Source organism: Balearica regulorum, chromosome 3, assembly GCF_011004875.1.
Source record: "Balearica regulorum gibbericeps isolate bBalReg1 chromosome 3, bBalReg1.pri, whole genome shotgun sequence".
Taxonomy (NCBI): domain Eukaryota; kingdom Metazoa; phylum Chordata; class Aves; order Gruiformes; family Gruidae; genus Balearica; species Balearica regulorum.
The window spans coordinates 67,505,331-67,525,238 of NC_046186.1; the positions used below are offsets into that span (position 1 = coordinate 67,505,331).

Consider the following 19,908-nt stretch of genomic DNA (forward strand, 5'->3'; position numbering starts at 1 on the left):
TCTTGGCCAGCTGCCAGATGCCCACCCAGACGCTTTCTCACTCCCCCTCCTCAGCAGGACAGGGGGAGAAAATAAGATGAAAAAACCCTCATGGGTCGAGATAAAGACAGTTTAATATGAAAAACAAAAGCTGTGTGCACAAGCAAAGCAAAAAGAGGAATTCATTCATGACTTTTCATCAGCAGGCAGATGTCCAGCCACTCCCTGGGAAGCAGGACCTCAGCACGCGTAACGGTGGCTTGGGAAGGCAAACACCATAATCCTCCTTTCCCTGAGCTTTTTTCAAAAACTCTGTGCAGCCTCTCATTTCTGTGCTGTTTGCTGTGTGAAGCTCTGTGGATTGGGTCAGAGGGCTGGGAAGTGTGATCTGCTGAGCCCTTGGCAGGGACCCCACACTGAATGAGTGTCTTCACATGGCGGGCGGCTGGGGGGGGGGGGGTGTGTCTGTGTGCTCCTGTGAACCCAGGGCGTCTTTACTTGAGAAGATATTTAGCACCAGAGAGTACCTGACTCTTGTGTTGGGCCACAGGAAAGCTTTGCTCCTGGGATGCTGATGGCTGGCAGAGGCAGCATGGGTGAGGCAACCTGCGCCTGGGTTGGTTTGTTCAGTCACACAGTTGCTCTTGAGGGACTCTCCTTGGGTTTATTTCCAAGCCTGGAGTTCACGTCATCCCCAGACAGACATTTCTGTTTGTGTCAGCTAACGAGGTAGGGGTATGTCATGGATCATATCCCGAGCTGCTGTGTGCAGATCAGGCACTGCAAATGCTGTGGATCTGCATATGCAAGGATGTTTCACGACGACTGCTCAGGAACTGTATCTTAAAGGGTTTGTACACTTCAGAAAAGAGGCACATCTGCATCTTTTTCTTGTCCTCAGCCCTGACTGGCAAGAGCTGCTTGCAAAAGAATCCAGACCCATGGTCTGGAGGGAAACAGGCGTCAGGTGGCGTGGGATGAGGCAATATTTGTCCCTGTAGGCCAAAGAGCACCAGAGGAATTACTGGTGGATCCTGCCTGAGCAGCGAGACAGCAGGAATGCATTCCTTCTGGAAACAATACTACAAGTACATAGCATAATATATAGCTGAATGTTTGCTGAGCCCTCCTTCCAAGTCTCCATGAGGAGAAAATGTCAGTGTTTTACATAGGCAGCAATTTAGCAGGAACTGGGGTGGGAGCGGTGTCAGGGTCTGTGCCGGGAGCTCTGCTCTTGGGAGAGCAGCCAGAGGTGCTGGAGGAGATGAATCACCAGCTGCACCTCTGGGACTGCAGACTAAATGATTTTAATGCAGTGTGCAAACAGAACAAGGTTGCTCCCTGAATAGGGTTTGGTAATGAGCCTACAATAATCTGTGTTTTTTGAGGCACAGCATGCATTTTTCAGGTGGCTGTTGAGTGTTTCATTTGTTTTTATGCAGCCTGCTCTACATGCAGTTTGGGTTTCTATCTGTGTACTCAATTTCAGATGTGAACCTGTAGGAAGAAGGGGGTGCCTTGCCATTTCCAGTGAGCTGTAGGACTGGATTTCCACGTGGACAGTGTCTGGCCATATTTTCAAAGCAGCCAGGAGCATGAGCTCTTCTGAAAATTTCCCCAGGTATTTTTGAGCCCCTGTGGGATATAAACTTTGTGGAGGATCTGCTCCAGAGAATAACTTCTGGTTTTCAGCAGTTTGATTCTGCCACTTCCTTTTTCCTCCTGAAAAATGCAGGAAGATTTCCATGATAACCACAAAACACAAAGCAGAAGTCCAGCAGCCTGCCTATCTATGTGCTAAAGCCTCCACTTCACTCACAAAGTGTGCTGGAGCTGTGCTGCACCATTTCTCCCACCTCCTGGCTGAGGAACCTCATCATGGTGGTGTGAAGCTAAAACACAAAAATCTGGCTCCATAGAAAAGAGGTGACAAGGGTTACTTACTGGGACATCTGAAAAGATGGTTGAATATAGGCAGGGAATTATATTTTTCCTTCAATCTCATTCAAAGGACAGGCTGAAACAGCTCTGCTGAACTTTCTGAAAGGGTTCAGCCTGGGGCTGGTGTGGAAATACTCAGCAGCTGCAGTTAGAAAGTCCTGAAACCCAAGATCTTAGTGCGGACTGAGCAGGGGGCATGTGGACATGTCAGGGGCATTGGACTAGATGATCTCTAAAGGTCCCTTCTAACCCAAACCATTCTGTGAATCTGTGACCTTAGTGTGGACTGTGTTGGGTGACCCTAAGTGTTGGCTCCTCATGTTATAAACAAGAGTAGATTTTGCAAAAGGTCGATGCCTTCGGGGTTTAGCAGAGGAGGGAAGTCCAGACGGGTGTCACTAGTGCAGGGTGTGCAATAGGTGACATCAGCGTCTGCCTACGCGTTTCTGCAGGCGGATTGCTGTGGGCTGTCCTGCCCTCTAGTGCCGGCAGCACCACCTCCCTCTGTCCCCTCTCCTCCTCTCCTCTCCTCTCCTCTCCTCTCCTCTCCTCTCCTCTCCTCTCCTCTCCTCTCCTCTCCTCTCCTCTCCTCTCCTCTCCTCTCCTCTCCTCTCCTCTCCTCTCCTTTCCCTCTTGCACCACATGCAGATGCACTCCGGGGATGCTGCTGAGGCTTGGAGCAGGGACCAGGAGCTGCAGACCTCTGGGGCCTCACACCAGGGGTGCAGAGCCAAACTGCAGTGATGGACATCAGGAGAACCCTCTGGGGAGGTGGAAGGCTTCTTACCAAACCCACAGGAGTGAAAGGCTTCTTACCAAACACAAAGTCAAAACCATTTCCTTCCCGCTGACACATCAAGCACTGCATTTTTCCTCAATGTTCAAAAAACCGCAGCTGACACTTTCCGCAGCAGCCAGGCACCCTGCAGTGCCCAAGCCCCGGCTGTGCAGACCCATGTGCAGGCAGCAGCCACGTACCAGTCCCCGTGCAGTGGGAAGCAGCAGCCCCTCTGGAGGCCCAGACCCACACCCAGCCGCCCTCCTTCACTTCTGTGTCTCCTCACCCTGAGTCACTGTGATGGTCCCTCAGTGCTCAGGGATAGTGTCCAAAGCCTCATCTAAATCTCTTGGCCTTGCAGGACTTCCTCTGAAATATTCCCTCCAAACTGCTTGGCCGACCTCTTTGAGAAGTGGATGCAAGCCCTGGAGAAGCCAAGCAAGCAGGAAAAAATTGAAGAATTGAAAGAGTAAGTTTTGCAATCAGGAAGCTTTGCAATCAGCCCCAATGTGATGGAGTGGTGGGTAGAAGCCAGTGACGTCTCCCAGAATGGAAAGTCTCACTTAGAAGCCTGTCATTTATATCAGCTTCCTATTGCTCTGTGGGGTTTGGTCAGAGGGCTCTAGAGCAGCACTTCCTGCAGGTATCTGAGATAGATTGCCCTACAAAATGACTCGCATAGGAAGAGGAGAGAGGCTGCAGTGTCTCAGCTAACGTAGTCGCTGTGCTGTGGGACAGGCAATGACAGGGAGCCTTCACATCTGCTGGCGCCGAAGTCGGGCACCTGGAGACCACGGCCGTGTTCTGCTCTTTAGAAAGAGCAGCCGTGGAGGCTGGCTGGGAGTGCTGTGAAAGCTGCACGGCACAAACACAGGCTTTCGCGTGCCTTCGGGAAGCCTCCAGTGACATCTCCTGACGCCATCTCATCTACTCAAGGACACGGACTGCTGTAATGCTTGCCTTTCAGTCCAGACCTTGCAATTCAAGACCTTATAATTAACCACACACTCAGCTCAGCTGCTGCTGGGGATTTCTGAATGATACTTCTGCTAAGCAGTGAAAAACAGCACACGCATGCCTCGTTCTGGAGGAAGCGTCATCTGTCTGAGTTTAATTGAGACTTGCTCAAATAAAGAAGTAGCGGCTGCTGCACCATGAATTAACATCACATTTTGTTTGTGTTCATGCAGGGTGGCGGACAACCTGCCTAGACCTAACCTCGTCTTGCTCAAGCACTTGCTGTCTCTGCTCCACCACATCAGCCAAAACGCCGAGACCAACAGGATGGACTCCAGCAACCTGGCCATCTGTGTTGGCCCAAATATGCTGAGCCCAGAGGCGGACAACGCGCTCCCACTGGAAGTGCAGAAGGAGATGAATGACAAGGTGTGTTGAACCCGCCAAGCAGCCACCCCCTTCGGGGCAGCTCAGAGCCACCCGTGGGGATCCCACTGCCATTGCAACAGATGAACAAAACAGTGCCCATGGATACTGGGGTGCCCCTCAGCTCAGGTGCCTGCAATCTGATGGGCAAGGCTGCCCCTTGTCTTGCCTCCTCCGAGCAAAAGCAGCAGTTGCCCTGCAGTCCCTTATGTCACAGCTCCTGACTACTTTGCACGCAGAGAGCAAGGGGCACCCGGTGGCATTGCCACCTGTGGGCCCTCTGGACAGTGAGGCTGAAGCTGTGGCTGATGGCATTTGGTTTGTATCGGGGCAGATCAATTAGTCTGCAGCATCTGTGTGCAGGTGATGGTGTTGGTGGGGTTCCTCATAACTGCTCAGAAATATTTGGGGACAGACAAATACTTGTCTGTCTGTGCCTCAGCTGAGGAGTCACCGGAGCGCATAGACAGCTCCACAGGTATGAGAACGGACTGGGGGTGTCACAGACTGGAGCTGCTGGGCCAAATTCCTTAATTTGATATGGGAATACATCTGTGGAAACACAGAGACTTGAAGAGGGTTCAATACGTTATTGCAGTATTTTTCTACAGGAACTCTTTCCAGAAGTTCAAAATTGCAACACTCACAAAACAAAATTAAATTCCAGTGTTAAATATCTGCCTCAAGCACATTCTGTTACAGAGGTACTGATACCCCAAGGATCTTTCTGGCAAGGCTCAAAACAGAGCCTCCAAACCTAACTGATCCAGAGGTCTCTCTTTTGCCACTGCTTCTCAGGAGGAACGGGCTGTGAAAAGAAAGACACGTTTTCATCATAGCTGATATGCTATCGGTGTCCTTTTTTGCACTTGCCTTATCAAAGTTAACTCCTCCAAGAGCTGTTTGTTCTTCAAGGTCAGCTGAAACTTCAAGGTCTAGATGCTGGCTTCAGAAGTCTGTGGAGTGAAATGTCCTTTCAGGAACCATTTTCAAGAAGAGCAGCAGACGTTACAAAGAACATGGCATCAGAGCATGCACAGATGCCTGCTGTATGTTTTAAGTTGGGTTTTGAGTTTTGGTTATGGCTTTATGAAAGTAATTTTACTGTTCATTTCTTGGATAACGTTTGCCTTACTGAATTGTTAGGTTTAAAAATCACAATGAAGTCTTGCAGCTTTTGCTTTCTAGAGCTGCATTCAGAAGAGCAGCAAGAGAGGTGCACGTAGAGAGTCAGAAAGGTGTTTTTCTGGACTGACAATGATGTACTCCATTCTTCACCCAAGAACAAAGAGGAGGACCTGTGGCCATGCAAGTAGGAAAAAGAGAGGTGCAGGTCCTCAAGCACTATCAAAACATGTCTCCTGTATGAAACAAGTTTCTGACGCAAAACTGGGGCAAAACCAGAAGGGACCTTCTCCTCACAGAAGGTATTAAAACAAAACTGTCTCCAATGTATGCTGTGAGGTTACATGCAAAATTAAGGAAGATACTTCTCCATGTCCTCTGATTCTGCTGCTTTCAGTTAAGACTACAATCTTAAGAAATGCTCTCCCCTGTAGAAACAACGTCCAGCCTGAGACGGGGTTGGGAACACAGAAGTAGGGTCCAGGTGAGTGTTCTGCTTCTCCCTGGCAGCCCCCACAGTGGCTGTGGCATGGTGTGTGGTGTCTCACCCCAGCCCGCTCATCACTTAGCTCAGGGCTTTATCCAGTCAGGTCTTGAAAACTTCCAAGGACAGAGACTGCACAGCTTCTCTGGGTGACCTAATCCACCACCTGACTGACCTCAAGGTGAAAAAGGGATTCCTTAACCCCGAGCTGAACCTCTCTTGTTTCAACTCCAGCCCATTATTTCTCATCGTCCTGCTACGCACTGCTGGGAAGAGCCCAGCTCTGTCATCTTGCTGACTTCCCCACAGGTGCTGGGGGGCTGCTCTCAGGCTCCACCAAAGCCATCTCTGCCCCAGGCTGAAGAAGCCCCAGTCCCTCAGCCTCTCCACACAGGACAAGTGCTCCAGCACCAACCATAGTAGCCCACTGCTACTTGCTCCTGTTGATGACAATTCCTTCTTTTTGTGCAAAACCCAACTCACTGATTACCAGTGGAGCTTTTTGCAGCACCTCTGTATTGTTCTGCTCTCCGTATTAAACCCCTCCACCTTCACCGGTGGCCTTTTTAATTTGTCATACTTATTATTCAAATTATGTATTTCAAATTGGGAGTTGAGTTGTTGCCCTGTTCATTGATTTGGAAGGGCTATGAGGTTTGGAAAACTTATGAAGGCTATACGTAGCTGACAGTAATAAAGAACAGGTGTCCATCAACTGCTTTTCAGACACACAAAATACTTTGGTGGCTTCCCTGGTTCCAGTGTTTACCACCACCACGAAATACCATGCCGTGTACAGGCAGTCTCCGGGTTAGTCCCTGTTCCTGGCACGGTGCACAGTCATTGTATGGGTTTTTTTCCAACAGAAATGTACTTGGGGAAATACAACTTTGTCAAATACTTCAATTTGGGTTAGCCATTTAAAGTTGTACGTAGCCTTTAAAAAGATTTAAACCGAATTTACTGTATATGACCACCAGATGTCACTGATAACACTAAAGCAAAACACATTTACCTGCCGTTAAAGTCTTCCCTCAAAGGCAGGCTTTGCACACCCACCTATTGTCCACAGTTTGCACCATGGCCACGGGTGGTTGACGTTGCAGGCATTAATTTAGCATTTGTCATGCAGAACTTATTCAGTGCAAAGTCCTTCCTAGCATTGTTCCTGCTTATCATGCATTTGGGGTTGTGCAATATTTTTGCTGGAATCTCCCTAGGTTGGATGCAGATAGGCTTAGGGACCGGGCTTCCCTAAACATACAGCCGTGGGAGTGACCGGGAGACCAGTGTCAGGCTTACTGATCCAACCTGGCGAGGTACCAAAAAACCACGCTTTCCATAGCTTCAGGTCAAAATCAAAACCCTGAAAACTGCAATGGTAATAAAATTCGGCCTTCTGACATATCAAAATGGTTGTAGCATCAAACAGGATTAGGCTCGTCCTATAGAGACTGTCATGGGGCTTGACGTAGCTGATAGAGCAGGGATGCCAGCAGCCACCCTCACCCACTTGCCCAGGGCAGGTGGAGGGGACAGACCCAGCCGGGATGGGCCTGGTGCCAGCAGGGCGCTGGGAAGCGACTAACAGGGAAGCTGTCGGCACATTTTCCTCTTCTGCCCCGACAGAGCCTTGCATGGGCATCTCAGCAGACAAGGGAGCGAAGGCTGCTGCTTCCGAAGCTCTTCAGGTTCAGAGTGTTATCTGCTACGTGTGCTAACCCAGCAGGCCAGATCCCAGTCTGAGGGCAGGATGTCAGGAATGACCCGAAGAGACAAGTGCCTGCTCCACATCTCACACCCTCAAAAGGGACGTCCAGGCTTTTCACTGGACCCCACTTGTATGTGGGGCTTCACAGGCAGACCCTGCCTTCCCTCCATCCTGGGCTAGGGCATCCAGCGATAAGCAGGGCAGCTATTGCTTACATGGAAAAGCTCCCCTGGATGGTGTCAGGTATTTACCTCTCTCTGTAAGGTAGCTGAAAATCAGAAGTAATGAGATGTAACCACCAACAAATCCACTCAGTGCTTTGATGTAATATGAATATGTTAAAACTGAATGTCTGTAGTCAGATGGTTTGAGGTCAAAATTAGGTTAGCAGAGCAGGGACACTGTCTAAAGATAAAATATTCCTCTGCAAACTCTGTTTTTTAAGTCGCAGTAATTCAACATACTGTGCTATATTTTTCATTTATCATTCATTCCTAAAAGTATCCAAATATATGTCATCCACTTGAAATGAAAATAACCCATGCTCACCACACCTGCCTGTTAGTATTTGAGAACAATTGCTCAGTTTCTTTTGATGACACGCAAGAGTGGAGTCAAAGGCTAGCAGTGAAAATTTGGGTTAGGTATCGAAGTCAATGGGACCGAGATTTCACATTAGTTTTGTTTCCACAATGATGGAGACTCCTGTCATGACTTCATATAAATCAGCCTTATTATGGCTAACTTTATCTGGATCAAAATAAATAAAAAGGACATTAAGATGTGGCTTGTGAGAACTGTAAATGTTTTAGTATCGTTAGTGGAATATTAAATGTCAGTTTTAGGGATTACTCATTACTGGATGTCTTGTCGTATTTTTACAAGAGATTGAGCATCACTAAGAGGATTGCTATGGATTTTTATGAAAAGATTCAAGCAACCAAATGCTGACTTGAATATTTGCTTTAGAAATTGTCCAAGGGGAAAGTGGTCAGCTGAAAGACTTTCATTTCTGCCGCCTCTGCTTTGTGCTTTGTTAACTGGAAAATTTAGTTAGAGAGTGTTGAATTACTGTATTGAAATTGTCTGTGACATTATTTTTGTTCTTAAATTGCTATAAGAAAAATTAATGAATTGTATCCATTGCAATAATTCAGGAATATTGGCTTATGAAAGGCCAAGACCATGTTTAAGAGAAATTTGAAAGCTCGTACATGATATCTGATTTTCACATAACACTAAAAGTCCTGTTCGGGAAGTCCCTGTCCTCACTTACCTGAAGTGATGTGAACTATGCACAACTATAGTAAAGAAAGCAGGTTTAGTCATAGCTAGAAAGACATGCTCTTGATTTTATAACAGCAACAATTTTTTAAAGGTAGAATGCAAACAGTTTGATTATTTGTTTTGGTGTAAAATTTTCAAGAGACTATAAGGTCAGCCTAAGGTGTTTTAGCTAATGCTGCTTGGGATTTCACCCTCCGCCTGCTACAATGCAGGCAGGGGGTACTCACAGGAAGTTATGTGACAACTTACATTTAGACATTTTTCCTGCAGCATCATTCATATGACAGAGTGCCATTTGTACCTCATTAGAATTTACAAATAGAATCCAAGCCTGTAAATCATATCTATACTTCAAAGTCTGTGCTTAAGAAAACAAATGTGGCATGAAGATAATACTACACTCTAAAAATTATCTTACAGTAAATTTGTGGAATGTATTAGAATAGGGGAACCAATTCTTTTAGGCCTGAAGCATGGTGCAATCTGTGTTCTTTTGTCAACAGCTAATGGCTGTGTTTGGTAAAAAAACTCATAAACCTGTTTCCGTCCCCCTAAACATAATATTTGTTTAATGATAACAGCAGTATGTGCACCAGGAATGCTTATTTGATGAAAATATTTCTTCACACGGATAAGGTGTACCTGAGTTTAAAAGAAAAACATTATAATGGCCATCCCTGAGCCACCTTTCGCAAATGACTCTTTGCTGGTGGAAGGACATTACTGTGCTCTGCAGTCAGCCTGACAGTCACATTCCTCTGGCTGAGGGGAAATTATTTAAGTTCACCCTAACTTAAATATAGCAATAACAACAGAATTTATTTAGGAGCCTGTCTTGTTCCTATGCCAATAAAAATTGCACTGCACTGATCCAGAGAGTGCATCTTGCTCATAGACAGATCAGTGGTTGAGCAGTTTCTGCTGCATTTCCTTCCATTTGCACTAAAACATTCGCACAAAGCGGCGTTAGAAACATGCAGTGAGGACAAACTGACACATGGGGAGAGAGCTGGTTGGTGATGAGAGGCAGAAGAGTTGTGCACCTGACAGGAGTACAGCTGATCCTTGGGCCTCTGCTGTGTAGCAGCGGCAAGTGAATGTCTTGAGGCTGGTGGGAGAAGCGAGGTTACTCCAGGGAGCAACCTGGGACAGCAACAGGGGCTTGTTGGGGACAGTAGTGGGGTTGTGGTAGAGGGTTGTAACCTGGGACAGCAACAGGGGCTTGTTGGGGACAGTGGTGGGGCTGTGGCAGAGGGTTGCAGGCCGAGAAAGAGCAAGCTGGCACTGTCCCTACTGCTGGGCTTCCCCAAAGCTTGTCTTTTTCACTGAGGTTACATGTGATGCTGGGTGACTGTGAGTGAAATAGCTGAGAAACACAGTTATCTGTTCCAGGCAGGCATAAAAATCTACTCATTTAAAAAATCTTAAGGACATTGTCATTGCAATCAATCAGTTCTCTAACACTGGAATTCACAAATCCAGCTAGTATTACCTCTGTTTAATAAATCTTGATTCAGTATATGCTTCAGTAAACACACCCAGATTATTTCCAACAAACAATTTAAAAATTGTGGTTTTCCAAATTTTGAATTGAATTGCAATGTCCCTCCAACAGTAGCTTGATACACCAAATGAAGAGCAAAAATGTCATTCATTAAAGTATAAAAATTACAAATCTAAATTAATGTATTTTGATGTATATAACTGCCTAAATGTTAGGAACTATTGAGTTCTAGTTAGTGAAAAAAAGACAGATTCATGGAAAAAGTTATGTATGTGTCTGTAAATCAGCACTGTCTGAAGATATACAAGCCAATAAAGACAAGTCTTTCTCTTGGAAAAAAAATAGATAAATTTACAATTTTAATTTCTATGTTTCCCTCCTTATCTCTGTGTGGCAGATTATCACCTCTGTCCCTTTAGAGAACTTACAAAAGTTTTTCTCTTCCCAAGACTCTCAGGTACTACCCTACTCCAAGAAAAGGTTGCTGCCCTCCAAATGCCATCGAGCCACAAAATCTCGCGTCCATCCCCAGCCACTGATGACTTGGGTTCCCATGGAAGTCAGGCAGATGAACTGCTCCATGGGAATACACCTACACCCCATGCCTGGGCTGCAGGAGCTCCCCGGCCACAGTGACGAGTGGCACAGGGCTGAAGCAGTGCCCATGGGAATAGTCAGGATGAGCGAAAGGAAAATGAAGAGGGTACCAAAGTCAGGCTTTGTTCAGGAGCTGAAACTCACAGGAGTCTGAACAGCTTTTTCCTGTTCCTCTATGGACTTTGTATGAGCTTAAAAGGTGCTGCAGCAGTGTGGGACTTGAGACTGGAAAACCCCTCAACCGCAAGGTCACCATGCCAGTGCTCCTGACCTCTCCTCTCTTCCTATGGGACCTCATACTTGTGACTTTTGGACATCTACTAACAGTCTGAGGTTTGTTAACAGTCACCAGAAAGTGCAAAAGGTGGCTATGGGTGTGCAGCCAACGTGGTACAAACATATGTTGAGTGGGGGGCGGGTGGAATAACCATTCTGCAGCCCTTTCTGGACCAAAGCCCAATCCCTGCTGCCAGTCCTGTGGGACTGAGCTCAATGACCTCCCCCATTCCCTCCAGGCCTCTGCCCTCAACTAAATAATAAATTCAGGTTTATTGTCTTTATTTACACTATATGCTAACTCACTCCTGGAGACAAGCGTTATACAAAGCACCTGAATCGGAGGTGCAGTAGCATGGTTAAGCAGCTATTGAAGAACTGCTCATTCATGTGAAACTGTTACCTCCAAAAGGGCTGCTAAAGCCACAGTCTGCGTGGTTATCGGCAACACAAATGGTAGTTGCACAGAAGAAATGTGACTTTGTGGCAGGAGTGGCTTCCATTGTCAACCTCTATAAGCAGGTGCTGTCTCTCATTCTGTATGTATGCAGTATCTCTCCGATCCCCTGCAAAATCAGCAGAGCAACAGGAACGCGGGTGAGACAAACAGGAAGAACAAGTTTATCATTTGGCTTTTACTGGGTAACCCGCATCCCTCCTGAGCTGGATCCTCATATATGTGGGATGTTGTGCCTCCAAGCCAAGAGCTATACACTGGTATAAAATCCTATCCATGTGGCAAGGATAATCCTCAGAAGAATCATGTGCCCTTCCTCTCTTCACTTCTCCTTAGGGTCTTCTCCCTGGGTCATCCCTCCTGCCCTAGGACTGACACACTGGATTTCCATTGTGTTTTAAATGAGCATGACAACCTATAGTGTCTGGAAAGGAATCGGGGCTTTTTCAGAAGATCTGTGCTGAGTATTGTTCAATACAATGGGATGATGACGCTCCTGTTCCCTCTATGATCTCAGGGCACTTCCATTCCTGACCACTAAAATTAGGCTCACCTTTGGAGAGGAAACATGAATATGGACAACTGACTCTTCAATGGAAAATGTGTACATCAACCCATCGGGATCTGGCAGCAAGGCTGGAACAGGAGCTACCTGTGTCACACAAAGCAACCGTATCTCCCTGCTACAAGGAAAAATCCGAGGACCAAGACCAGCTGACCCCATTCCCAATTTCCGAGCCTGCTGTCAGCAGGTGCCTGCTCAATCCCTCATGAGGCTCTTCACACTCCCTCGGAGACACCCCGTCCTCTCTGCCGAAGGCACTGCCACACGCAGATGCGAAACCGGAGAACACCCCTGGCGCGTTCAGACCCTCGGTGGGCCCACAGCGAGCGCCAGGCTTCACCGGGGGGAGGCGCGGCGCCAGCCTAAGGGATGACCACGAGCGCATCACGGGCAGCTTGGGGCAGAGGTGGGTGCTGGCACCACGCAGCCCCCCATGCCCGTTCTGCTATGCTGACGTCTTGCCCTTCAGCTTGCCCTTCAGCGTCAGCGGGTTTGTGAGGTCTGGTCCCGTGCTTCTAGATAATAAATACAAACCCTTGCAGATCCAGGTCATGGAATTTGTAACTCTTTAGGCAGGTATTGTTGGTATTTTAATCGCTTTCTCAAATGGCCCATCTGGCTAATTCTGCCAGCAAATGAGGACCACAGCTCCACGGTTTCTTACTTAGGATGTTTAAAAAAGCAGCAAACTTTTTGGCTTGTGGCCATCTTCAGAGATACAGATTAATATTTATTTGTATAAAATAATTATCTGAGAAATACAGGCACAGAGCAGTGCTCAGCTTGATAACACGGCATTATACAAATACATAGCAAAGCAACCTTCCATCCCCCAGACAAAGCAACAGGCAAGAAAGAAGAGAGATGTGTGGAGCATAAGGAAACCGCATTTAAGCATCACAGAAGTTCATTGCAAGAATTGTTTATGATTGATTAAAGACTGTGGAAAAAAAACATGTTGAATGAAATGACGGTCACACATAGAGATGACCATGCTGGGTCAGAACAGCAGCATTTCTAGTCCAGTCCAGGCCTCTATCTCCTAGAGCAGCCAACAGGAATTGCCTAATGACAGTGTGAGGACAGGGGAGGCTGCTCCCCAAAATGCTTCCGCAGGATGCGGATTTGCACCTCAAAGAGTTCCTGAATCAGGGTGCTTGCGTTGAAGATCCCTGCATGGATTTTTCTTCTGTGATCATGTCTAATTGCTTTTTGAACTTCTGACATCCCACAGCAATGAGTTCCAAGATTTTAATTGTGTGTTGTTTGAAGAGGTACCTTCTTTTGGACCTGCCACCTCATAATTTCATTTGATGATCCCTCTCCCCCCCCAGCTGTTATGTTAAGCATTTCAATAAATACTTCTCCTTGAATCCAGTGGCAACTTTACAAAAAATAGAGAATAAACTTCATATTTAGAAAATTCTGCTAGATGAAAGTGTGTGTGTATATATATATAATTATATAAAATACACTGCATGATATCTTCCCAAATAGCAAATGCATATTCTTTATTATCTTACCAAGGTCTCACAAAAACAACAAAAAAAGCAAAACAAAACCACCCAAAAAAACCCCAAAACCCAAAAAACTTGGTGATCCTACAGCAGATTCCTTATCTGATACAAGAGTAGCAATGCAGTATATGCAAATAGTAAGCTGAGAATGTGTAACATAATTGCACAGCGCAGACCAAGAAAAGGTATGCTATGGGCATTTCCACAAAAACAGTGTAGTTTAAGCAAGTAGGAACACATCTTCTAAGTGATCCACTGCACTTCTAGCACTTGCAGTCTTGAGTATAGTCAGGAACTCAGCATATTTTTAACATTTTCCTGATCATATATTAAAAATAAAGCAAAAATCTTCAAATGGAAGACCATTTGCTTCCATTATCAATCACGTTTGGTTTACTACAGTTCTCCTCAATTCGCCTCCATATGATGCATCCCTATCTTTCCCAGATGGAAAGAGGATTAAAAAAAAAAACCCTCACCTTATGCTTCTCCATTGGTGGATACTCTTAAGTTCATGTATTCATTGTGCATATCGGTATAAGATCGGGATGCCTGAGCAGCAAAGCCCCAAGCATGGCAGGGGCTTATCCAGAAAGGGCTTGGCCCTGTAATGCCTCTGAAACCATTTTCTGTTGCAGCAGAGGTCAGACTAATGGAGGAGAAATGGAAGAACGCAGGCCAACCAATAAGCTCTATCACTCCACTTCCTTCACTGGTAACAGGCAGTCTCAAATCTTAACCTGATGCTGTTTTAAGAGCATGCACAAGAAATTACTGCCAGGAACAGTGTTTTTTCCATGATGGCACGGCACTGGCTACCCTCAGCTCCCCCAGAGAAAGGAGGGCACACCTGAAAGGAAGAGACGAACTAAAACCAGCAAGAAGAGTCACCCAGTCCTTGAGGGGAGATGAGGTGACCGAGGTCAGGCCCCAAGGCCCCAAGGCTGTCACACCCTGTCCCGGGGCCTCTCCCGCGGGAGGGGGACACACCCCCGTCCACCAGCCGCCCCGGCAGCGCCCAGCCGGCTCCTCGGGGCGTGGGAGGGCGGCAGGGAGCCGTGACAGGGAACACGAGCGGAGTGACTGGAGCAGGCGGCCGGGAGTCCCCGGCGCTCCGCCAGCCTCCGCCGCACCTGCACCCGCGCGGCACCAACCGCTGCTCGCGGGCTGCTATTTATAGTGTGCTATTTTAATCGCGCTCGCTCATTGGCCGTCGCCCGTGTGACGACACCGGCTCTCCCAGGGCAAAGTCCCACTGTGCCCCCCCGCCCCTTCTCCTGGGTGACACGGGTGGCGGCCGGGGTGTGGCGCGAGCGGCAGCTGGTGCGCGTGCGCAGGGCCCTATTGGGGGGGGGGGAAGGGGGGGTGTCGATCGTACGGCGGGCGGCTCGGGCAGATTGGTGTTATGGCGGGGGGGCCGCCTCCGGAGCAGCTCCCGGAGTGGGGGCCGCTCTATCACAGCCTCACTGGCTTGGGCAGGAAGCCACAGTCTTCCTCCCTAGCCGGAGGTGTGGGAGACACGGGTCGTCCTTACCCCGAGGCCCTCTGTCACCTTTGGGCCGTTCAGCTCCGCGCTCAAAATGGCGGCGGGGCTGAGGGGAGGCTCCATCGGAGACGGGTCGGGGGGCTGTTGATGCCGGCGGCGGGGTTCCCGGGGCAGGCTGGAGAGGGCAGCAGTGTCCGAGGGCGGGATTGCCAGGGCTCTGCGGGCAGGTGTGGTCAGAAGCATAATTCAGGGGTTCATTTTTAGCCTTCCTTGTAGAAGGGGGGACCGTCCTGTGGTACTACTGTTGCTTGTCCGTCCATGTCCTTGCCGCAGAGAAGGGCTGAAAGGTTCGCTGTGGCAGCTGGGCTTAGGCATGAACCAGAGGGGAGGAAAGGTGGGAGGGACCAGCTGCGGCAGCCACAGCTGTCTTAGGTGTTGGTCTAGCTATGAAAGCATGCTGTGCAACCTGTGTGTGCCTGACACGGGTGAAATGAACCTGCAGGAAGCGCCCAGGTTGCCTCCATCTCTAAATGTACAACCAACCTTAATTCAGCTTTGCTGATTTGGGTCTCTAGATAGGAGCATCCTCACATCCCCAATCCTCCATGACAGGAGGCACAAAGTCTGATGGATCAGGTCACTGCAGATTTATTTTTGGCATATAGCACAAGCACTTTGTGAACATTTAACAAACTGGCTAAATATGTTATCGGGATTCAATGCCACTCAAAAATAGCCTCCAGAACACCTGGCCCATAAAAGCCATGTGTGACTTTCATGCTCTATTTATGGAAACAGTTTGTGATTACGGCTGGGATGTATGCTTTTAGCAGCTGCAGTCCCTTGTGTCTCCAGCAGGTCTGCTGGTACATCGCTATGCACCTGAGATTGGTGTCAGAAAACTCCACTGGTAAAGATGAAAGACCAGATGGCCATTTCATGTGGTCAGAGACCTCAACACTAAGTATTGTCAAGATCCAATTGCCTGGTTTTCTTGCAGGGGTGGGGAAGTTTCTCCACCAAACTCTGTTCAACTAAGCACTTTGAGAAAGGTGCAACTCCAAGTATAAGCTTGGCAAATGTAGCACAAGACTGAACAGGCAATGCTAATTGCTTCCCTTCAGTCTTGCAGGAAACATCATCATCCCTGGAGTTCTTGGATGTAGCTCTCAGGAGGATGCAGAAGTCAAGCCACGTGGAGATGGGTGTCGTGGGAAATCCCCAGTTTTCTACAGCTAGTGCATCTTCTGGCAGTCAGACGGGTTGGAAGTGCAACGACATATTGGTGTGGCCGTGAAATACTCATTTGTGTAAGCCCTTCATCTCCCACAGGAATCTGTCTGCGCAGCCAAGATCTGTGTTAATCTGGAGCCTGAGCCAAAAGACTCCTGGACAGTTTCTGCCAGGTGATAGGCCTATCACATGTTAAGCACACAGATGGGGAAGAAGGGCATTTTACAGTCTTGTCTACTAGCAGCTTTACTAAAATATTACTTAGATGGACTTTGGTTTAGTTCACACCATTTCCTGATTTAGACCACATTTTTGGCAAGTGGAGTGCAATACATAAACTTTGCAGAAGCTGTTTCTGTTTATCCAACTTCTGTTGTAGGATTTCAGAAACTATTTATGTTATGGCTTAAAAGTTATTCTCAAAAGTAATGCATTATTTAAACTGAAGATTATGCTACTGGTTGCCTGATAGTTCTTTGTAATTTCTAAAAAGCAATCCTGGCTATACGTCTTTTATACATATATTTAGAGGTCTATCACGCTTTACATGTATTATTCTACACCTGAAGCACTGTTGAAATAAAAAAAGAAATGCATCCTTCCCAGCATCTGCTGCCCATTAATTCACTAAAAGAAAAGTTTCTTCTTTCAGAAAGCAGTTCAGTCAGGAGTTACCCTATTCTGTAACATAGGGGTTCCCAGGCTGTCACATCTGTACCACTATCAAGCCATATACAACAGCATACTATAAAATTTTACACAGCATTTCACAGGGCTGGGTGCTTCCATCACTATTGATCATATCTAGAACATAAAATCAGGAAATCTCTCGCCTCTCACATTCAGAGCTCGATTACAAGTCCATTGAAGCCTATGAGTCTTTTCAAGAATTTCAGTATATTTGAGGACATGCCCTCAACACTTAAAGTTTTGTGGAATTTTTTACAAAGCCCACTGCTAAATTGTCTTCACTGGGGAAGAAGTTTAGGAAGGAGCAGAAAGTGAAGTTTGCAGGTTTAGTACAGATCTGTCTCACATCTGGTTAGGTCTGTCCATGTCCTGTGTCTTGAGTTGCTTTATCCAAACAAAAATAAAACTAGATTCCAGTTTTATAATAGTCTCAATTTAAAGACTGTTTACGATGATTGGAAAGTCAAGGTTTACTGACATTGAAGTTCCTGAGTAGGCAACATAATTTCAGTATTGTTCTTCAAGGAGTGGTTTTGGAAAGATCCACACTTCCCAAATGCTTCAATTAACCAAAGTTTAAGGAGAAATTCAAGATTGTATTATCAATTTATAAACCCGCCTGTGAAGTGAGATCTCACAAAAGCCTATATTTGGATGCGAAGATTTTATTGCCTTTGAGCTAACAATACCAACTTCCTGATAAGTGGAGCACTTACGCCAATATTTGGAGAATAAACCTTGACTGCTGGGCTTATCCCCTATCACCGAAGCAAACCAAAAGATTCTCCAGGCTCTCATTGACTTAACTGGGAATTAAATCAGAACCTGTGCTAAAAGTAAAATGCAAGTAATTCCCCAACATTAAAATAATGAAACTGCATTGTTAGTGGAGGTGTGGATTTGTGTGGGTTTTATCACTTAAATGTCATAATTGTAGGTTACTGAGCCAAGCAGTTTTACCACTACCACAAATCAAAGGCATCATCAAAGAATGTCAGTGAAGTTTTGTGTTCACTGAATTTCATCTACCGTGGGGGAGAAAAGATCTGTGAGTAGTGTTTAAGAATTACATACATCCAGTTTCTGCCTTGCCAGTGCACTTTACATTGCTCAGAGTTTTCTGAGACTCCTGAATGGCAAAGAATGAACTGTAAGCGTTAAGGAACAGCATGCAATTGAGGAAAGTTTGGGAATGATGTTATAGTTACGAAAGGTGCTAATTTTAGGTTACAGTTGTTAACACATTTTCATGATTGATTGCATAAAATCAGAACCTACCTGCCTCATTAATAACCAGTTCGTAATGCTCAGGGAAGGGTAGAGTGAGCAGTAGTGTCTGCCTTTGCGTTCAGAAGGCTCTTTAAAAAGACTAATGTAAAGGCGTGCTTAACTAAAATGAATTTGCTGATTTCTTACCAGGCTGACCAAATTCTTGTCAACCTAACAAGAGGCTGAAAATGTGTTGGCAAAGCCAGTCTTTTTGCAAATGTTGCTGCACAGGAAAATAATTGCACCTTTTATCATGAAAATGTGAGCTCCAGAATTCAGGGAAACAGTGCACAATTTTGCAGAAGGGAACACAGAGGTCATTTTGTGTGCATGCTCATTAAGGAAAGGAATTGCACCGGAATGTGGGAGGGTAGAGAGTAAAAATTTGAAGCTCCTATGTCTGCAAGAAAACAGGGTAGTATGTATGCCACAGTGATTTATGATGTACAGATACCATACTGAAATGATTCAAAAAATGTTAAGGATGAAAATGAGTTTTACTGAAGATCAAACTCACTAGAAGTTGTCCATCAGCTCTCCCCATACAGATGAGTCAGCTATTACCCTTGAGCACGTACAGGAATGCCTGCTGGACCCACGCTCTATTCAGGCTCTGGTTCAGCAAGACTCTTAAGTATGCATACGGGGTTAAACAAGTATTGTAATTGCTCTGAATTCTGGAGGATACAGGTTGCAAGGATGATCTGAAGTCAGTAGCCTCCCCATGAAATACCTGCCTTGCCGTAGGGCCCCAGCGAACAGTTCAGGTATGCGCTTTAAGGCAAGGAAACACTGCAAATCTGAGGAGGGTCTTGCAGATCCCACTCTCCATCTGAGGCAGTTCCATTTGCTGGTCAGCAGTGAAACTGCACTGTGAGAAACGGTGCTACATCTGTGGAGAAGGAAACAACCGAGAAATGACGGTTGAAACCTGCTCAGTGATTTAGGGAACAAGAATAGAGGAAAATCTGCCTCTTATGCAGATGCAGATATAACAGGACAACACATGGGTTGTACAGTCATATATTTGTAAATACTTCTCATTTTTGAAGAGTATTTTAAGGTGCTTATAAGAAGTCACTCCAATGCTGGGAAGTAATCATGGTCTCTTGGGCTTCCTTTTTCACCTTTTTGGTTTCAGGTGCCCATCCCGGGCCTGATCCTGAAATCCATGAGAGTTTTGGAGTGAGGCCGAGGCCTCTGTAATCCTGTATTCAGGCTGCAGGAAGCAGAAGTCCTGTGGAAATAATAGTAACATTGAGTTTAAATGATCATGTTGGGATCATTTTCAGTTAATTGATTTTTTCATTAACAAAATCGATTTATTTTTACACTGTTGCGGGCTGGTAGCAGAGTGAGCTGGGACTAGATTGGAAGTGCTTGTTTTTCTCCTAGGTGTTCTATTTTCTCACCTGGATGTTCCACTACTCCCATAGAAATGCAGTACTTAACGCAACTCAAGTGTTTATACAGCACTGCTGTAAAGCAGGCAGTAAATTACTTCCTTTATGGATAGACCTGTGGGTATGTTCTGCTCACTGCCATATTAACTGAATATTAGTGCAAAAAAGACATGAAGAATAGTTAAACCGACTTGTTATGCTGTTAGGATAATATAAGGTTTCC

At 46.3% G+C, this 19,908-nt stretch overlaps 1 protein-coding gene across 1 annotated transcript in view; it reads left to right on the forward strand.

Moving 5' to 3' along the window:
• The first annotated feature begins 425 nt into the window (after positions 1-425).
• Positions 426-19,908, forward strand: part of SERAC1 (serine active site containing 1) — a 379,919-nt gene continuing 360,436 nt past the window's right edge. The window contains exon 1 of the mRNA XM_075748328.1: positions 426-438. The gene's annotated coding sequence lies outside the window, so the exon portion shown is untranslated. The remainder of the gene's footprint in view (positions 439-19,908) is intronic.